General features: G+C 40.2%; 1 long non-coding RNA gene across 1 annotated transcript in view; it reads left to right on the top strand.

Annotated features, from left to right (window-relative positions):
- Positions 1-15,344: 15,344 nt before the first annotated feature.
- Positions 15,345-21,633, top strand: part of LOC121663324 — a 16,626-nt gene continuing 10,337 nt past the window's right edge. The window contains exon 1 of the long non-coding RNA XR_006015599.1: positions 15,345-16,009. This is a non-coding gene — a long non-coding RNA (uncharacterized LOC121663324). The remainder of the gene's footprint in view (positions 16,010-21,633) is intronic.

The raw sequence follows: 21,633 nt of genomic DNA, 5'->3' as shown, positions 1-21,633 counted from the left end.
ACAAATCTGAAACTACCTGTCTTTATAGTAATGTATATTGCATCGTTGTTATGGTATAAGGCACAGCATCAATCTGAAACACCCACCTAACCCAAACAGGAGCTTTGTAGGCACTGAGACTTCAGAGTAAGGTATCCGAATACACTTAATTAAATGTACTGCAAAGTTAAATTGCATCAGTAGTCAGAATTTAAGGGATCTGTCCTGTGTCACACCAAATGCTCCCAGAAAATCCTGTGCACAGACAAGGTACATTTCCAAAAAGCTCTGAACCACCATGAAAGTAACACAGCTAACAACAGCTTGTGAAGAAGCAGTGTGTTAAGCACTAATTATTGAAAACATTAGCTTGTGTGCTCTAAGCAAGAGTATTCCAAAACATTCCATTAAAAAAAAGTAAATTCTAAAAGTACAGACAAAAAAAATGCATTTGGTAAATCTTCTAGCTTGTAAATTAAAACTGGATTACCTGAAGGCACCACATGTGTTCTTATTGACAGTACTTTGAATGACAGATATTTTTAAATGTGTTATTAAGCGGCAGCAGTGAAGGTGCCAGAGCTAAGGCTAAGCTGGATACTGTTCAGCAGAGCCAAAGGTGGGGCAGAGGTTAAAGCTACCATATCTCTGAGTGACCACTGCTCTCTTTGCAACACAGTCATGTCCAAGTCATACAGCAACCTTCTAAAAAAAGAAAAACCAGAAATCCCTGCTTCAATGAGCTTCTGAAGCCTTGTCCTAAAATTGCTGTAGTTTCTTTAAATGGCCCAATGCAAGGGCTCAAGTCTGGAATAGGCGGGGCAGATATAATGCACAGCTCAGAACTGCATGTTTTTGTTTTCATGTTGAGATAGAAATTAATACATTAAATACAAACTGATTATCCAAACCATTTATTCAGTATCAAGGAATATTAAAAAAGTACATGATGCGTAACTGCTAATCAGCACCAAATTCAAACTTAATAAACTGGCATTTAATTGTATCTTGTTAAATTTAGCAGCTATCTTAATCATAATTAAAAGCATTTCTAAGATGCAATTTAAATCATTACTAAAATCTCTTGCCAGTCCATTTCCAAACCAAAAATAAAATTATCAGAAGTTGCTATTGATTTTTTTCCTTCTCCAAGACGACGACGGTAATTTATATACAATCCGATGTCTTGCCCAGTAACTGTGATTAACCCACATCAGCCAGTGCCAGAAAAGCTGTCCAAGGTGACAGCCAAGACAATAAATATAACTATACTACCAACAGCAATAAAATGCTTTGCCTGGCTGCACTGATTTCTTTGGAGCTGGCCAGCAGCACTGTAGCGCTACAGTTCTGTGCAGGATTCCGAGTACATGACTCTACAATACTCCTCTGGGTTGCATAAAAATGAAATACTGCAAAATGGGGCATGTAACTCACAGAAGTCAGCTGTAAGGAAAGGACAAGGACATTGGATTTACAGATCCTTTCATGCCAGCAATAAAGAATTGCAAGCTTCTGTCAGATTGAGGCAGCAAGATGCTTATAATTGCCCTGTTGTCTTTTCATCAGAGGAGATGAGGAAGAGCTTTTGAGATGATGTGCACTCACTGCCCCAAAGCCTGGCTGGTTTCTGCTGGCCCCGAGAATGGTCTGAACACTATCCATACACCTACAGGAGAGGGAGGGATGCAGCTGCATGTGAATGGTGGCGAATGTGAATGTGAACATGGCGAAGAGAGAGCAGGTAAATGCTGCCACAGCCCATGGAGACAGTCCACGTGCCCCTGCTATGGCGGTAGAGTGTGGACAGACCAGGCATGTATCTCCTATTAATGCCTGAGATGGCCATTAAAAACAGACATTAGAAAAGATTAAGGGAATAAAGGTAGGTATTTATTTGAAGGGCCTTCAAAGGTATACCCTGGGCAGGCCAAAGGCTACACCCAAGATGGACCCCAAGTCACGAGTTCTTCACACTTTTCTAAGTTTGGTTCATTTGCACATCAGGGTTAATTCTCCACTTAAAACTTTAGTTAATTATGTAATTTGCCCAAGTTTACCCCCCTTCTTAAGATGCTAGTTTACACATTTTGGGCCTAGGACAATCTGGGTGTCCTTAGAGAGCAAGCTTGGAGAGGCTTGTTATGTCTAACTAACATGAGAGAACAGTAGTTAACAGGCTACAAGAAACTTCAGAGTTACACACTAGGCAGTAGAGGATTTGAAAAATATAAAAGTTAAAACCTAAGGCATCACTATACTTCCTGCAATATTGGTGCCAAGGGCCCTCTATAAGTAATCTACCCTAAAGTTCTTTGGACACACAATCTACAACTAGATGGGCAGCATTTTGTAATACCTTTACATTATATCCATGGACAGGAGAAGTGGAGATCACATCAGGGAAATAAGAGAGAATAAGGGGACTCCTGCCAGCAATAGCATAACATATGTGATTTCCAGAACACTCTGGATGTGTATCAGCACAAGGCAGAGAGCATAGGTATAATATTAACTTCGCTGAACAACGCATGTTCCTGCAAAATAAATTCAGATTGTTCTTTTAGTTCGGGTCTGATAGTCCAAAATTTCACTTTTTTTTCCATGTAGCTTCATTCCTACAGGTGGATAAATGGAATACGAGATAGTTTTTACCACAGAATTGCCCTAATTGCTCTTACTGTTTTGAAAAATCAGTAGTTAGAATTGCCTCATAAATAAATTCTCTAATACTTTGAAATATTTTCAGGAAAAGGACTGGGAATAATCTGTGGGCCAAGTAGTCAGGTATGTAAACATAGCAAAAATCTGGTGCTACTTGAGTGAATCAATTAATTAAATGAGAAAAAATAGACGTAAAGACATGCTGTTGTTCTTTGCACCTTTCTACTCAGGCTGTAGAAGTTACAGCCCTTGAGCTTAGTTTTCTTACAGTTTAAATTATTTTTTTTCTTTAGAGCACTTTTCCTGTTTGCTCTATTGTGGTATACATCTGTCTGTATTAGAGCTCATTTAATACAATAGGGCTCATACTTAAGTCTGGAATCCTTTCAAGTCTCCTTTATTATTTGTTCCACATCCTCTGCTGCTCCAAATTTAGTTTAGTAAGCAACGAACTAGTTCCCTCTCCTAGTCAGTCATGTATATACATTACATACTGACTATGTTCAAGGACTACCCCTTTGGGAGCCCTGCTTAATACTTTTCTCCAATTTAGAAGAGCCTTTCTGACAAGCAGTTGCTTGCTCCGTTTTTTTTTAGCTGTCTTTTTCCTCTGTATCCACTCTTATGTCTTCCCTTGACTAGCTGCAGCTTTCAGTTTAAGCAGAAGTCTGTGAAGTGGAATTTTTGCAAAGACTTTTCCCCAAATTCATAAATTAAACTATATACAGTGCACTGTGAAGGCCAGTGCTATGTCTTCAAAAGAAGCAGAGAGAAAACTTGGCTCAGCTGGAGCCACACTGTTCCTGCAGTGTTGCTTCTGTGGTCACGCTGGCTGGTTCCTCCAAGGTTAATGGAAGACGGGAATGTTTCATCTTTTGTTTCTTTCAAACATGTTGAGAGAGATTCTACTCTGGACAACATCAAATTATCCATGGACTAACTCTATGGATTTCAAAGACTTAGTGTGTCCCACATCTTTTCCCTAGCATGGATGTCAAAGTTCAAAACCTGATGTTGTGGATTGTAGCATTTAGCACAGTAGCAAACTAATATGCCTTCTAACTGGTTCAGGGGGCAAGACTTTTCTTTAAAAAACTCACGAACCAAACAACCAAACAAGAAAGGGACTCTAAAATTAATGCAAGCCCTATGCATGGAAACAGGCATGGCATGCTTAGGATTTGTTATGCAGAGAAGAGTTCAAGTTGAGAATTTTGCCCTAAGGGACAGCCACTACCCTTCGTGCCTGCAGCTTCCAGCAGCATCACTGCAATATGAAGCAGCTGGACTTCTAAGAAGCCTGTATCCAGCCAGCCTTCATAACTATGTCTCTGTGAGGACTCTCTAATGATTTGTAACCAGAACATCTGCCTTGTCTTGTTCAGCTGTACATCTTTTGTATGGCTTCAGAGAGCATCCTGATTCTCTGCGAATGCTGAGCCTAAGTGCACATGTAAAGATGGTGAAAATTGTTCCCAAAACTACCAAACATTTAACTCACTTCTCTCTCTGGGCATCTCAGTGGCATTACAAGAAATCAACCATATATTTGCTACTATTTTGCATGGAATTCAATTAATAGGGAAACAATAATTTAATATAGCCAAGACACCAACCTTTGTGAAAGTTTTTTCAGCATTATTTCCCCACATTGGGAGGCAATGTAAGCTCCTTCTCCTTGTGTGAAACCATAGGAGGATCCTTGGAAAAACAGTATAAATACATCTGAGAGTGAAGTGGCAGAAGGAAAGAACAGAGACAAAAGTGATCTGGAAGTATAAGAGCAATTCCTCTGTGCCTCTTGTTTTGGATTCTGTGATGCAGTCACAGTAATGTTGCTTTAGGCTGCAGAAGAATGGAAATGGTATACAAGGGGACTATATCAGGCCATATAATCTGACCAAGGAAAACCTTGTCTGAGGATAACTAAAAACCAGGCACCTTACAGGATAAGGTGCCCTTAATTAAAATGTTGCATAGAAGTCCCTTCCCTTTTCCTCCAGGAAATTTGCATACAGAATCCCCTTAAATCCAAGGAATTACTCCTTTTCACTTTGCATTCAGCAGTTAGCAGGAGAGAAAAGATAAATCAATAAGAGTTCTCTGTGTCATTAATAGGTTTGCTGCAACTTTTACATTAAACCAAAAAGTGAGTCAAATCAAGACTGCCAGTAAAAGGCACATCTTAGCTGTTATAAGTGGACATATGGGGAACAAGTCTAATAAAATGAGAAGACAACACATCATTGGAAAAGGTGAATGAGGTCCTCTAGCTGCATTCTGCTTTAAATTCTACCTCCATAAGGATAAATGAGTGTCTTTGCCGAAGATGAAGGAACAACGTGCAGATGTCCACGCGGTGGTTGAGATGAAATAATAAGCACAGATGTCCAGCCTAGGGCTGAAATATCCCCTTTGTTATAATATGATTATAAGTAAAAGTTGAAACTTTACAGCTTCTGTTACAGTAATCACCAAATAGTGAATATGCATTACTGTGGTAATCAAAGCCGGGGGAAGGGTGGGCTGTCAAGCAGCCACTGAACTTTGCAGAATGACTGACTCACTTTAAGAGTTCATGCCATGCCAGGGGCTCCTGCTGGGGGTTGTGAACTGAATGGAAAATAATGACCTTCCAGATGTCATGCAAAGACATTAGAAAAATCTCTGCAGAAAGTTCAAGGCTGAAGGAGAATGCCACAAACTATTAAGAGCCCCTATTCCAAATGCTCCAGTGAAGTCTAAGTTTCATTTTATGACTTTTTATACAGCTCTTAACTCCAATTCTTACTTTACCCTTACGTTACTTCAGTGGCACATGAGAATACAGATCATTACTAAAAATCCTGCTTAAAGGCCCTAACTGATAGAAAATCCCTACTATGCTATGTGTCATAAAGCAGATCATTTTTGCAAAGAAATCAGACTAGAAAAAGGTAGTTAACTTTATTATAGAAACAGAGCTAGGAATTTGCCAGAATCCCACAACTTCTGGAGTACTGACAGAGATCAAATCTACTTTGTCTATAAACTGTTCTCCTGTGCACTCCCTCACAAAGTGTTCCGGTTTGGCCAAATTTAGGAATATATCCTCTGAGAGAAGGCACAACCACCCCTCCCCCACCAGGTTCGGGAAAAATAAATTTTCCTCGAAGGAAAGTGAAGGAGATAAAACTATTTATTTAACAAACACACGGGAAAGGAAAATAATGCTAAATAATAAAATCTTTCGCTGTGGAGGAAAAACCTGGGAAAATGTTAGAGTCCTCCCTTTGGTCTCCTTGGAGCTGGGGCTTGGCCCAGGGCCAGGCCCTCTGTGCCCGGTGGAAAGTCCTCCCGATGTGCTCTGATGTTACAGCAGTCAAGCAGTCCAGCAGAAAAGGGAGAAAATCCGAAATTCCAGGGAAGGAAAAATTCAACTCTCAGTCTCTCTCTGGAGAAAAAGCTGCTGAACCACTGGCCAAAAAAAACTGTCATGGGAGCAGCAAGCCGGGTGCTTCCTCCCTCCCCTGCCGCAGCTGGGAAACCAATTGCTATCTGTGTGTGACCTTGAACAAGCTGCAAACTGCTTTGAAAAAGTTTTGCTCAGTTTTTTCCTTCCCCCTCTCAGGCTCAGTTTAGAGGCACAGAAATTTCTGGGCATGGGCAGCGATATGGGATACACATCACAAGGTCACCCCAAGACACAAAGCCAATTTTTTTCTAGATTCACCACTCTCATGCATCAACAGAAAATTAGCTCATTCAGTTCCTTCTTTTGTATGATACAAGGTATGGAGCTTGAAGAATTTTTGATCTAAAACCCCAAATGAAATACAAAATGTAACTCCTTCATCAAGCTAGTAATTTAAGGCAAAAGGATACTTTCTGTCCTGGTTCAATGGCTATAAGCACTCAGATACTCAGTGAGCTATACCAATAACTACAATTTTAATTTTTCTGTAAAACTGCATTTTGAATGGAAAGAATATATATTTCCTTCACGCAATGCTTTAAACAGATAATATTTATGTTATAAATATAGCAATAGTATATATTATAGCAGTAATTAATTTCATTCAATAACTGCAAATGGAACCATTAGTATTCAGTAAAGAATACATTGCCTATAAATGTCTATTTATTGAGTTGCTCCCTTGCTATTTTTCAATCCAATTACTTCTGTACATGCTGTTTATAACCAGGTGTCACATGGCTCATCCCCTGCTCTTCATCAGTGCCCTTAAAGCCAATTTCCTATGATAATTCTCTTTTCCTCCTCAGTTGTAACATCAATCAATACAGGATCATTAGTGATGCAGCATTTAGCTACATCGCAGAAACTTTGTTGGACCACAAACATAAGCAGGATCAATTACTGAAATTTTGTAAGACAGAAGAAGAAAAACTAATGTTTTATAGGATTTTCACCTATTAATATGGAAAATCATAAGCTCAGAACACTCCTGTGTTTCATAGTAAGCTTCTTAGCTTGTGTTCAGCAGTAGTTGAAAATGTTGGATATGATCCATTTTATCCATCACAGTCTCTTTTCTCATATTTCTTAAAGTTTCTTTGAGCTGCACATTTGCTTTTATAAATATGCCACTCACAAACACATCCCTGTGTTAAATATACCCCTGAACCTGTGACTGTAACATAGAAAATAAACAGAAATTGAACATAATATTTTAATTATAAAAAATTAGATTTCCTTTTGACATATCTGATCTCAAGTCAATAGTCCCCATAAGACAAATGAAACACAAAACATCACCAGTACCACAGGAGAGAATTGCCACACCTATGCTTTTGCCCCAAGCATCACCAAAGAAACTCCCCCCCAACAACTGAAATGTAGATGTCATTGATAAACAACATAAAAAAACCATACCATCCATGCATCATAAAAAATACACAAATATGATAAAAGCCTCTTTTGCTGGAGGGTCTCATTCTCAGCAATTGGCAAAATAACCAACTGTAAGTTTAATATCTCTTTTTGGAAAACAACCAATACATGTAGCTTGAGAGAGATCTTGCACAGAGATTCATGTAAGGGAGAAAAGGTCAGTTTTCGCATGGAGTAAAAGCCTGTCCCCTCTGACCTCCCCCTTCTCTCTCAGTTATACACATACCCCTTACAGAGTTATAATCTATTTATTCCCTAAATATGCAGACACTTTTGATTGAATTTTTCAGAATGCTCAGTTATTATGTGACATTTGCTTGGTAATAGAAGACAAAACACTTTCTTCATTCTGTAAGGGAAGGTACAAACAATTCAAGAAGAAAGCAAGATGTAACAGAGACCTGGTCTGCTGAATTTATTTACATCAGACAATAGAAACCACTGCTATAAAAAAATCTCGTGACACATTATTCAGTAGCATCAGTAGAGCCTTAAACTTGAAGGATAGGCCTAAAATACAAATTAATTTACCTCTGATCAAAGTGTAATGACATGAAGCAGCACCAAAGCATTCATCATTTTCCAATCTGGTGCTGACCTTTTTAACACAGTACAGTACAGTTACAATTTTTATGAAGGCAGCCAGCACCACCTGTGTCATCACTCCAGACTCCCCAAATGCAGGCACAGCAGGGCATGGTGGCAGGGCACACTGCCCTTGGAAAGAGTTAAAATCATTGTACTTGGGCATGCTTTCCTATACTGGGGCTAGAATAAGATACATTGTAACCAATGTAGAAGTTAGCTGAATAACTTGGCAAGAGATAGAGAACAAGCTTGCAAAAATGAGGGACAAAGCTTGCTAAATCCAGTGAAGAAACTGCTGAAACACTAACAGGAGACTGCGCATGCCTAGATAAGAAAGGTGAAAAGTGCACAGCGAGGAAGAGATGCAGCCTGCATCAAAATGACCGAGCCTTCCTCAGCGTGACCACCAGAGAGCACTGCGCCTGTGCTCTGCATATGCTAATGATAATAATGAGTTCTAAGAAATAGTTTGCATAACCATGCCTTTTCTAAAGAGAACAATAAACATGCATAAAATGTAACCATATATTGTAATCTGCTGTGTGTGTTAGGAGGAGTGATCCTCCACGCACCCAGTGCACTGAATAAAGCAAGTACCTACTTCTTGGACTTTGTCTCAGAAGTGTCTCTTGGCCTGGTTTGGGGCGAATCACCTGGGAAGCACAGGGGGCTAGGGATCAGCCAACCCAAGCTCCAGCCTTTGCTGGGAACAAACTGCAAAGAATATGTTGGATTATATTTAAAGTTTTTTCCATCCTGCGCACGTGAGTTTGAAGCTGTTACTATGAGTCTTTTATGTTTTGTACCTAATTTTATAAATGAACTAAGCCCCACACACAATAGATATTCTTCAGATTCTTGAAACATGGAGTGCCTGCAAAACCCACTCAGTGGGTGCAAGACTTGTTCAGAAATAATGAATGGCAACTGATTTAGTAAGAAGATAGTATCTGATGAGAAAGGCTGGATTTACCTTCTTTCCTAGCCAGTCAGAATTCCCTAAGAGAAACTGCTAATCATGTCTAGGTATGCCATGCCAGACTGCTGTCTAAGTACAGAGAAGGAAATGGAATAGAAGCACAGAAAATATTACCAAAAGGGAAATTAACTTAATTTTAAATAACTGCTTTAGACCTAGAGTAATGCTCATGAAAGCACTGCTAATGAGCATTTATACAAGAAGAGAGTAGCAGCCGTTGGAGCAAATGGTACCCAATAATCTTGACATGGTAAAGCTACAGTAAACGTCAGCTGAGGACTGAAAAAGTCCCCAGTTGTGACCATACACCTGGAATGAATCAGTCACATCTTTAACCAGAGAAAATACATTAGTGAAAGATGAGCACGTATTAAAATGAAAGGAAAATATTTATACTTCTTCAGCTGCTTCCCTGGCAGGTAGCAATCACCAGTCCATTTAGGCCAAATCATTACTCCTAAACTCAATGACATCTGGTAGAAGAAACTTGAAGCAAACTAGGGAGAGTAGTCTACAAATGAAGCGGTATATTTGCATCTTGTTTATTACCAACAATGGGCACACTGGCTGCCAGATGCCAGCAATAACACACAGATGCTGAAAGTTAAAACTTGTCTCCATTGACTCCCTGGAGAATCTGAAGAAATCAGCTGTATTCATGAAACAGGGACAAACATTCTCTTTTTCACCAAGCTCCAAAGGATTTAGTACAGCAGGTCACAAAATCTGTATAACATAAATTGTCAAACAAATTAATAAAAAAAAAAAAAAAAAAGGAAAGAACTAGAGCTGCACACTAGACATCAAGCCCCTTAAGACACACATATGATGTCATGGGGATATGAAACTCTAATAATGTGAAATTTGTATTACCCTTGCAGAAATCAGTTTGTTTAACATGGCTGTTTCTCCAGACATGGACTTTGTCTGGTTTTTGTAACATCACTGTGCCATATCACATTTCAAACTAGGATGCCTTTTGTGGTGGGACAACTCTGGCTCTCCAGTAAAAATACTTCCCTTTGTATCTCACTCATCAATTGTGGAACAAACATCCTCCCCTAGAGTTAAGTGATTTAGGAATTGCAGTTGTTATATTGCAGGAAAACATTATCAAGGTTGTAGCAGTGGGGAACAAAGACAACAGACCCCCTTGTATGTCCAAAGAAGATCCGTTTATTGCCAAAATCACCCCCTCTTTATACCCTTAATCTCAACTGACCACAACTGAAACCAAACCGAATTTAACAGAAGGGCAGCCATTGGCTGACACAGCTGCAGTGCTGCTGTCCACGCATCCTATCACCCAATCAGCTTCCCACTCATATGCTGCCCATGCGTTCCTCCAGCCAATCACAATCTCACTGCCAACTGTCACTCACCTGACTCTCTCCCCACTTGCAACTGCCTCTCAGCCCTCACCCAACTTCCAACCATCCAGCCTGCAGCTGTGCCTTGCCCACAGGACCTTCTGGTGAGCGTAAGCCTCAACCACTTTAATAAATATAACCCTAACAAATACAACCCCATATTCCACACAAGCTTCTCATTTTCACTACTCTATTTGTTTCTATTTCACTCTACTTTACAGTTTGCCCTTTGCTTCTACTTTCCTGCTTTCTTCAAATTACACCTTAAATATTAGATGCCAGCACTCCAACCTACTTGGGAAAAAATTGCTGCAGATTCTCAACTTATCACCCCATCCAACACATGCCAGTACTTCAGTTAATATTTTTGTCAACTAGAAATTACCACAGAATAAATACCTTTACAACTATCTTCTGTTGTTTAACTGAATAGCTGTTGACCTGGTCCCAAACAGAATGTTGCCTGAGTTTTCTATTATGGGGCAAATTCGGCAAATCCTCTGGAACCTTGAAAGTTAGGTATTTCTCTCTCTTCAGATGAGAAGCAGTGGTAGAGCAGTGAGACTTTAATAGGTGTGACTGTAGATAATGTTGCAGCTCTTGGGTACCTGAACTGGTTGTTCACCAATTGGAGAGCCTTACTACCTCAAGGTTAAGCCAGTTTAAAAAGGAGCTACGATCAAGCAATTTATTCCCTGTGTCCTAATCCTGGAAGGGGCAGACTTATCTCTTCATGTATCGAAATTCATCTTAAATGTCATCCTTTATTCCAATGGGTGTTTCATATCTCATCCATCAGTGAAGGTAAAACTTAAAAGATTTATTTCTAGAGAGAAGTTTGAACAATCTGTAGCAATTTCCAGGGGTTCTTATATGAACGGGAAATGGAAAGATCTCACACTTTTCTTTCTCCCCTATGTGTTAAAACTCAGTTTGGTGTGTCCCTAGGAGTGGAACATATACACACTATCTCAAATGATATAAAATCGGTGAAAATCATAAAATATCCTTAGTAGAAAGGGACACAAGGATGGAGAAATCTAACTCCTGGTCCTGCACAGGACAGCCTCAAAACTACACCATGTGCCTGAGAGCATTGTCCAAACACTTCTTGAACTCAGAAAAAATAAAAGATTTAGTGACCACATTTTGATGAGGCATCAGATAGCAAAATAAAAAGAAATATTTACATATTAAAATAAAAGTAGAATTTAAATTAGTTTGTATATGTAAAGAGGAAAAAAGTGCTGTCAGTTGAAATGAGATGAAACATTCAGTTGATGTATTATTCTTAAAAGAAAACTAAATTTATGATTTGCCTGATTAGTAACTTAATTTAACTGTTCATTTGTTAATAACCTAGAAGCACCTGTTAATGGTTGCATAATTTCAATACTTGAAACACAGTGGAAGGTTAGACCCAGCTATGTGATAAGCCTCTCATCTGCAGAAAACTTCAAATTTATCACTTCAAAAAAGTTAGTATTTATCATTTCAGTGGCAAATTTCCATTTTAAGGTTATAATGAGCCGAAAAGACAGCTTTAAATAGAACCAAATATATAATCCTAATAAATAATGCATAAATAAAAGTCCACAAAAATTAGGACTTTTTAATAGCCTTGACCTCACATACTCTTACAGTGCAATGCCTCTACCATCACACAAAGATAGGATGCAATTAATTTGCTGCTATACAGACACCATTCTAAACTTGATTTACTATCTGCAGTGGAAGGATTAATATAACAGCAGTTTGCCAGCTGTCTACCACAGTGTGTCAAAAAGGAAGGAAACACTAGAACTACCTTCTCAGTGTACTCATCTCCCCCCTGGGGAGTCAAAATGAAACTTCAACAGTCAAAATATCATCATTCCTGTCCAAACACAGCATTGAGAAAAGCAAGACTTCAGGCACATTGTATGAACCATAATTTATCTTGTTTTATTAAAATGCACAAGCTGGGTTGAGAATATTTTTAAGAACATAGGAATTGTTCTGCTGCCAGGTGATTTGTACCTCTCTTTACTTTGAGAACTTAAGAGTTTTGTCAATCCCTGTACCTATATGTACCAAGTCTTTAATCCTTAAGCTAAACCACAGCTAGTACTTTTGTGGTTGGAGTAGGTGAAAACCATTTTTTACTTTTATTATTGCAGAGTTCCTTGTCAACTTTCCAGATTAAGAATTAAGGATCATCTGGGAATCCAGAAAAGAGATTCCTCAAAGATAATGAAAACAGCTAGCAATTAAATATAAGGTAAATGGATATGACAGTATTAACTTGAGTCTGCAGGCAACAACAGTTCCCACAAAAATAGAACCTATCATTGTATCTATGATTCTGAAATAAGGCAACCTTAAGTTAGAAAGTTTAAAATTTCACTATTATTTAAATTGAGGGGAGACAAAGTCACAGGAACTGTAACAACTTAAAAGTTACTACATGGATAGCAAACTGCATGCTGGAATTGTAACTTGTACAAATCACTGCAACAAAAATTAATACAATACACAGAGTTCTGGAATCAGCTTGCTCTGAGCTGTTTGCAAGCCCCAGGGTTGATCCTGACACACTACAAAGCAAGACCTAAACTACTACAGGATAAGAGTTCTTAAGAAGTACTGAAAAGACTGTTTTGCATGCATAGTTTTAAAAATGCTGAGTAGCTGGATTTCCAGTATGATATAGGTGGAAAAAAATCAATTGCTAGGTTAACAAACCCATTTTCCCCTTTGATTTCTTTGATTTAAGATTATTAAAATCCAGTTTGTTTCGTGGTATGGAATCCAATTTGATGGCTGTGTCTCAAGGACACATGAATGTAAAAGCTTTTCAAACTGATTTTTATGTGCATATTGGCAATTACTCCATGACCAAGGTCTATAAATCTCTAACTTGAAAGACTACTGGCTCTTATTGATTATAGTTTGATCATGCAAGATAAAGCAAGTGGCAATAATAAATCATCTTTATGGATTATTTGTGTTCATCAAGTGAATGGGATTCAATGTTTGACATATTTGTTGATGAATCTGATTTTTATGTAAGAATGTTTCTGTGTATAATCTATTAATGAACTGTCACACAGAAAAGGAAGAAACATTTTCAGTCAGTTTAAACCATCAGTCTTCCATCTCAAGAGCAAACACTGGGAAATACTCTTACATAAATCATCTTCTCACTTGCCCTACAAACTGAGTTTTACATTAACTTAAATTAAAAGGCTGCATGAAAACACCACTGAAATTCACTAAATGGAAGCAACTATACCAGGCAGATTACCCGTACCTACTCTAATTGTGCATAAAACAGCTTTTCTGTGATACTCTTAGGAATTAAACTCTTACATGACAATAATTTTACAACTTACCTAGATTATCAGTAACCCATCTGTAACTTGCTATGAAGAATAGCTCCTCACTGAATTCACCAGTTTTGAAAATTATCCCAAGATATTCAGTATTTTTTCCCCGCAAACATAACCACTTAAGCACTTTTCATTGTTCTGTGAATAAGAGAGAATGAAAACCCCAGAAATTAAAGAGATACAAAAATTCCTCCTACTTTTAAGCTCTATTCTCATTACTCCCAGAGCTGGGATAAACTGCATTTGCAATAAACATTCAAAGGTGATTAGCTGAAATTCAGAATTTTGGTGAAATATAACATAGTACTTAAGACAGCAATCCAAAATCTGCCTTGGAAGAAGTGCAGTGTTACCCATCTCAGTCTTTCCAAAGTCTCCTCCCATCTGACACTTGTGTCTAACTTTTCTCTCTCCATCCTTCCTGCCCCACTTTCTGCTCTTTCCTCTTTTGTTCATCGACTTCCTTAAGAAAAAGAAATATGGGGGTTTTGTTAGCCTGTGCTTTTATGTGAGCAAACACAACTTGACTCTTCAATCCCCATAAAAATCTGCCATGAACTGCTCAGGAAAAAAAAGATTAAGCATCTCAATTATAGGCTCTCTGAAAGTGCTAGTGTGGGAAAGTGACTATGTTTTTTAAACTAATCACCACTGGTCAAAGGAACTTGCAACATTTTCCTATCAGTGTGTCAGAAATGCTTCTCCCATTTTACCAACAGAAGCAGAGGCAAAACTCACCCCAGCAGCTGATGGCTGAATTCACTGCCTCAGCTACATGCCATTTACTTCTGAACTGCAATTCACTATTTCATCTACTAGTGGAACAAAATCTTGTCTCAAAGGGAGTTGGTTGAGCAGTAAGATTATATGATGTCAGGAGGTTATATTTCTATTACATTACAGATTTCACAAAACAATGACCTTATTATGGTCAATCATGTCCCCAGAGAACACTTGAGCTGTTCTCTGGGAGGCTTGAAGTTACACAGGCAATAGAGCACAAGTGCATTCTGCAAGAAGAGAAAATTTGCCATCCTCCCCCCTGACCTAACAATTAAAAACTGGTTTCCATGGCAGATGGAGAGATAAGGTATGTATGGATAATCACTCATAAAATCAAGCAAACTATAAGGTAAACCATATCAGTTCTTGATTCTAACCAGGACCTCTCAGACCACTCAGGATACTGCTCAGGTCAAAATCTGACTTCGTCAAGACATTGAAAATGTAAGCTTAAAAAGCAAAACACGATCAGCAAACCTAGATTTTTGATGTTTAGAAAGAATAGCACATTCAATAACTTTTAACCAACGAAAACCTTTCCTTCCTAGGCAGCAATGACTGTTGAAACTCTCCATCTCTTGAAGCGTTAAAATTCAAAGCAAGTGTGATAGAGCACTGGGAAAAAGTCATTAGGGAAGAGCTTGCAATCCTGGAATAACAATGAATCTGTTATGAATGTATTGTGATGTTGGCTTTTCTCATGTTACATAATGTTAGATAAACTACCTAGGTTCTGTAATGTAATACATGATATAGAATGTCTATTGTTTATGTAGTCAATTTAGAAAAGATAGGCAGAGAAAGTCTTCACATTCCTGGAGTATCTTATCAGAGAAAAAGAAAACCAGAAACCAGAGAGAAGAATTTATGGAGGGAGCAGAGACAGAATGGAGCCAAGGAGGAAGATAAGGCTGATGGGATGATACACAGAAACTCCAAAGAATTTATGAATCATGCATGATTGTGATGAATATGCAATAAGAGATGTACTTTTAAAGATGATCTTTAGATGTAGAGGTGTGCCTTTGGCTCTCTGTCAAAGCACCCGGCCGTAATACCCTTTTTGCTATTGTCTCCTAATTGTCCCTTTTATTAAACTTTTTTTAAAATTTTACGAAGAGTGAACCTTGTTTTTCACAATTGGTGGCCCGTACAGGAAAAAGGTCTGAGGTCTCCCAGGGAACCCAGAGCAGGGGGGGGCGCCCCCACCCGCTTTTGGCGGCCTTGCTTTGTGTTTCCTGGCGTGCGTTGGGGGGTTTGCAGGTCAAACACCTGGAGGACAAGAGAGGAGACAATAAAGCAAAAAGAAAGGAAAGAAAAGGCTCCCTAAGATACCGTGGTAGTTAAACACGTAAAAATCTTGTGCACGAAGACTCAGAGAAAGGTGAGTATTTTTTTCTTTCCTCTTTTTATTGGGGGGAGAGCAGATACGGGGGATGAAAGTGTATGTATGAGACATGGGCTGGTTACCCCCAGACCTGCAAAGCGAGTGAGGAGCTTCTGAGGCTGCATTTCTGCTCTCCCGTGAGGGAAGCAGTCAGTAAAGAGGCAAAGCGAAAAATAAAAGGAGTGAAAGAACCCCCAGTTTAACTGGGAATGGGTTTCAGGGGAGGGATTGGATCCCTTGAAGAAAGGGGGCCAAGAGTTTCCTAGTACAAATCACGAGGAAATGAGACAAAAAGTAAGAAAGCCCCTAAAAATTTGCCAGGTTGAGGATTAATCCAAGAAATTCGGGTTTAATTCTGCCAAGGTGAGGATTGAATCCAAGAAATTTGGGTTTTGAGACTGCCGGATTGAGGATTACATCCAAGAAATCCGGGCTTAATTCTGCCAAGTTGAGGATTGAATCCAAGAAATTTGGGTTTTGAGACTGCCAGATTGAGGATTAAATCCAAGAAATCCGGGCTTAATTCTGCCAAATTGAGGATTGAATCCAAGAAATTTGGGTTTTGAGACTGCCAGATTGAGGATTAAATCCAAGAAATTTGGGCTTAATTCTACCAAGTTGAGGATTGAATCCAAGAAATTTGGGTTTTAATACTACCGCAGGCCTGATTCCTACGGTATATCACCGTGTCCCACAGCCATAGGGAGGAGGAGGAGAGAAGATCCAACAGGCAGGAATTGTGCAGCAAGATTGATTTATTTCATTACTTTACAAACTCTTTTATAGACATTTTTCTTCATAGTCTAATTGGACAAAGGACCAGCCACCCCTTGGGGGTGATTGGCCAAAATCCTAAAACATCCATTATCAAAGTATTTTTCTACTATACCATAAGCAAGACTTTTCAAGGTTGCAGGTGGCTTGGTTGTTTACATTCCCTGCTATCTCTTCTGTGAGAGAGAAAAGTCTCTCACGGACTTAGAAAATAACAAAAAATTCCTCACTAACAGCATTTTTGTACCTACATTTTAAGACTGCTGAATTGAGGATTGAATCCAAGAAATTTGGGTTTTAAGACTGCTGAATTAAGGATTGAATCCAAGAAATTTGGGCCCAGTTCTGCTAAGTTGAGGACTGGATCCAAGAAATTTGGGTTTTAAGACTGCCAGATTGAGGATTAAATCCAAGATATTCGGGCTTAATTCTGCTAAATTGAAGATTAATCCAAGAAATTTGGGTTTTGAGACTGTCGAATTGAGGATTGGATCCAAGAAATTTGGGTTTAATTCTGCTAAGTTGAGGATTAATCCAAGAAACCTGGAACATTGGGCCCATGGGTGAATATTAGCCAACCATTTAAAATTAAAAGGTGCCTTAATCTTGTGTGGTTGTGACTGATAGTGTTTGAGAAAGAGATATTGGAACAATAAAAAGGAGTGAGTGAGAATGAATGAATGAAAATGTATGTGATAGAAATGTTAAACCCTGAAGTATAACTTTATTTTTTTGGAGGGAGGCATATTGTATTAAGAGGAGGGAACTTTGGTATTTCTAGGTGAGGAAAGGGGAAAGGGAAGGTGGGGTCTGGATTGGTTAAAAAACGTGGGAAACAAAGGCCTGGGAAAGGTAGATAAGAATCTGAGAAAATGGGACATAAAACCAGTAAGCAAGAATCAGGAAATAAAAAAAGGAATAGAGGCGTGCCAGCAGAGATACCCCAGGAAAGCCCTCCGGGAGTTAAGTTAGCTAACTGGAATACTAACCCAAGTACAAGAAAAAAGAGCAAAGTCAAAATGATACAGTTTTGTATGTTTGATTAGGCCGAGAAGGAAATAAGATCTGACCATGTTTTCTGGCCCAGGTATGGCTCTTCTGAAGTTTGGATCTGTCAGGCTTTACAAGTATTTGTAAATTCAAAAGAATCCTTTAACACAGAAGAAGGCAAATATGCTTCATACTGGGTGGGAAACATAGAGCCTAAGGGGATAAGAATTTTTAAGTTTTCAGAGACCTCAGCAAAGAAGCAAAGGGAAAACAAGAAAGAGAAGGGCTAAGACCCCCTGGAAGCATCGCCCCCTCCATTCCCACTTGCCCCCCCCCCAAGCCCAGGCTCCTGTTGCGCCACTCGCAGCTGCACTGCCAGTCTTGGGGCCCAAGGTCCCACCCGTCCTGGCTCTTATGGCACCACCCACGGCTCCACCACTTGTCCCAGCGGCAGCAGCTCTGCCGGTAGCCCCGGTGTTCCCGCTGCCCCCTTCAGCCCCTGCAGGTCCTGTGGCAGCCCAGCCCGCCGCATTTGGTGTCCCCCCCGTCCCTAGTCTGGGTATCTGTTCCGCGGCAGCCCAGCCCACCGCTTTCGGTGTCCCGCCCATCCCTAGTCCAGGTATCTGTTCTGTGGCAGCCCAGCCCGCCGCTTCTGGGGTTCCCCCTGCCCTTGCCCCTGCCCCAGCGGCGGCCCCAGTCCCGGCTCCGGCTCCAGATCCGATGTCCGCGGCCATTCCACCAGCCCCTGCCCCCGCTGTGTGGTCTGCCATGGCTCCATTGAACCTGGCTTCGGTCCCGCGGGCCACGCTGGGTCCGCCGGCAGCACAGAGTCCTGCCGCCATGACTGCTGTGGACCGTGTACAGAGTCCACACTAAACTCTGGTATCCACCGGAAGAACTTGTCCCCTTGGCGTTCCAGTGGCAGCCCCCGCCTACGCCTCCCACCACTCCTGGAGGAATCCGTTTCGGAGAGGACTGCCACCTCCTACCCCACTCCCTTGCCGGCACCGTTCCCAACGGCCGCTTCTGCTGTTCTCTTAAGGAGGAAGCAACACACCAAAGTATGGGGAGCTCAGTTACAGAACAGCCCTCTCCTGACACCCCCCAAGACAGGAAAGAAGTATCGTAAGAGAAAAAGGACACAAGACTTGGGATGGGGAAGTCCGTTTGTTCCCTTTAAGGGAAATTCCAATGGGAGCTGGGGGAACAGGATTTGTAAATGTCCCCCTCACTTCTTCGGAGGTTAGAGATTTTAAAAAAGAGATCAAAGGACTATTAGACGATCCTATGGGTACAGCTGAACAATCAGATCAATTTTTAGGTCCAAACATTTTCACTTGGGAAGAGATGCAAGCAATAATGAAAATATTATTTTCTCAAGAGGAACGAGAAATGATTAAAGTTGCGGGTATGAGAATCTGGGAAAGAGAAAACCAGCAGGGACCACCAGGAGACCAAAACTTGCTATTGACACCCACTGCTTGGAATCACAATGAAGAGGCTAGGCGAAGGAATATGAATGATTACCGTAATTTAACAATCAAAGGAATAAAAGAGGCAGCACCTTGAAGGCAGAATTTAAAAAGGGCTTTTGAAGGGCAACAGGGAAAGGAAGAGTTTCCAACTGAATGGTTAGAGAGACTTAGGAGAAATAGGAAACAATTTTCTGGGATAGATCCCGAGACAGTAGCTGGGCAGGCTCTACTAAAAGTCACTTTTGTCACTCATGCTTGGCCAGATATTAGGAAGAAACTAGAAAAATTGGAAGACTGGCACGAAAGATCATTAAATGATTTATTAAAAGAGGCTCAAAAAGTTTATGTCAGGAGAGATGAAGAAAAAGCCAAAGTAGAAGCAAAAATTATGGTAGCCACTATGAGAGAAAGTAACTTTCAAAGGAATCTGAAGTCCTTGGATACCACTCCTAGAAATTCGGGCTTTAGAAAAGGGGAAAAGGGAAAAAACCAGGAACTCAGTACAAACAAAAACTCAGGAGCATTCTAAAATTCTGCTTGCTATTACTGTGGAGAAATAGGTCCAGACGAGGAATAGGGATGTCACCAGCTCTATTTTCTAAGGGACAAATACCATCTAGAGCCTGTGATAACTTTAAAAGTTGGCCCCCAGGAGGAGCAGTTAGAATTTGTGGTTGATACAGGGGCTGAAAAAACTTAGTGAATACTCCAAAAGGTTGTAGTATAAGTAAAGATACCATAAAAGTTACAGGGGCAAAAGGAGAAAGTTTTATAGTTCCTGTCATAAAAGATGTGGTAATAGAAGGGAAAACTAGAATTTGGATGGAGGATGTTTTATTAGTCCCTGGGGCAGGTAGCAATTTATTAGGGAGGGATTTACAGGTGGAGTTGGGAATAGGAGTTATACCAGAAGAAGGGAAAATGACAGCTAAAATTTTAAAACTTGGTCAAGAAGATGAAAAGAATTAACAAGGAAGTTTGGGCTGGGGAAGGGAATAGGGGAGGACTGGATATTGACCCCATAAGGGTCACGATTGAGAAAGAAGAATGTCCCATACATGTACGTCAGTACCCTATATCCTTAGAAGGACGAGAAGGCTTGAAACCAGTAATAGAAAGACTAATAAAGGATGGGACATTAGAATCTTGTATGTCTCCTCATAACATCCCTATTCTACCAATAAAAAAGCCTGATGGGACTTATAGATTAGTTCAAGACTTACGGGAAGTTAGTAAGAGGACTCGGGCTCGTTATCCTACCCAATCCTTATACTCTCCTAAGTAAAGTCCCACCCCAGCATCAGTGGTTTAGTGTAGTGGATTTAAAAGATGCTTTCTGGACCTGCCCACTGGCTGAAGAAAGCCGAGATATTTTCGCCTTTGAATGGGAGGATCCAAATACCAGGAAAAAGCAGCAACTAAGATGGACAAGATTACCACAGGGATTTACAGAATCACCAAACCTATTTGGACAAGCTTTAGAAACAATATTACAAGCTTTCCCTACTCCACCAGAAATACAAATCATCCAGTATGTGGATGACCTCTTATTATCTGGGGAAGCTGAAAGTGAAGTCGGGGAAGCTGAAAGTGAAGTCAGGGAAGCAATGATAAAACTTCTGAATTTTCTTGGAGAAAAAGGGGTTAAGAGTATCAAAAGGGAAACAGCAATTTGTAGAATCAGAAGTAAAATATCTTGGTCACTTAATAAACAAGGTAAGTCGAAAATTAAACCCTGAGAGAATGGAAGGGATTCTATCCCTTCCCCCTCCCTCTTCAAAGAGAGAAATTAGAAAGCTACTTGGATTATTGGGATATTGTAGACTATGGATCGAAGGATATACACAAGCTGTAAAATTTCTGTATGAAAAGTTGACAGAAGGAGATGATACAAAATGGACCAAAGAGGATAATGGTAAATTAGAGGAATTGAAATTAAAACTCGCCTCAGTACCAGCTTTAAGCTTACCCTCATTAGAAAAACCCTTTCATCTGTATGTGAACGTGGAAAGTGGAGTAGCTCATGGAGTTCTAGTTCAGGAGTGGGGAGGAGTGAAGAGACCAATAGCTTACTTGTCAAAGATGTTAGATCCAGTAAGCCATGGCTGGCCAATATGTATTCATGCTATAGCAGCTAACGCAACTGGGGGCTTGTTATCACAAGCCTCGGCGTGCCCTCGGGCAGAGGGGACGCAGCGTTAGCCTCCACAGCATCCTCACTGGATGACTTTGTGGGATCAGTGCGAGATAGATGCATGCGCTGGCTCCTCTTCAGAGGAAGCACGTCGGGTGGCCGCTGATTTAGGCCTGCGTCAGACTGGAAGCAAAGAAGGTTGAGAGGGGCCTCTGGTGTGGGTTCCAGCAGGTTTATTTGCAGGAGGG

This window comes from Corvus kubaryi, unplaced genomic scaffold (assembly GCF_017639235.1).
Source record: "Corvus kubaryi isolate FWS band 111438036 unplaced genomic scaffold, C.kubaryi_AGA036_p1.0 37270, whole genome shotgun sequence".
Taxonomy (NCBI): Eukaryota; Metazoa; Chordata; class Aves; order Passeriformes; family Corvidae; genus Corvus; species Corvus kubaryi.
The sequence above is the reverse complement of the archived record's forward strand: the minus strand, read 5'-3'. Positions and strand labels throughout refer to the sequence as shown.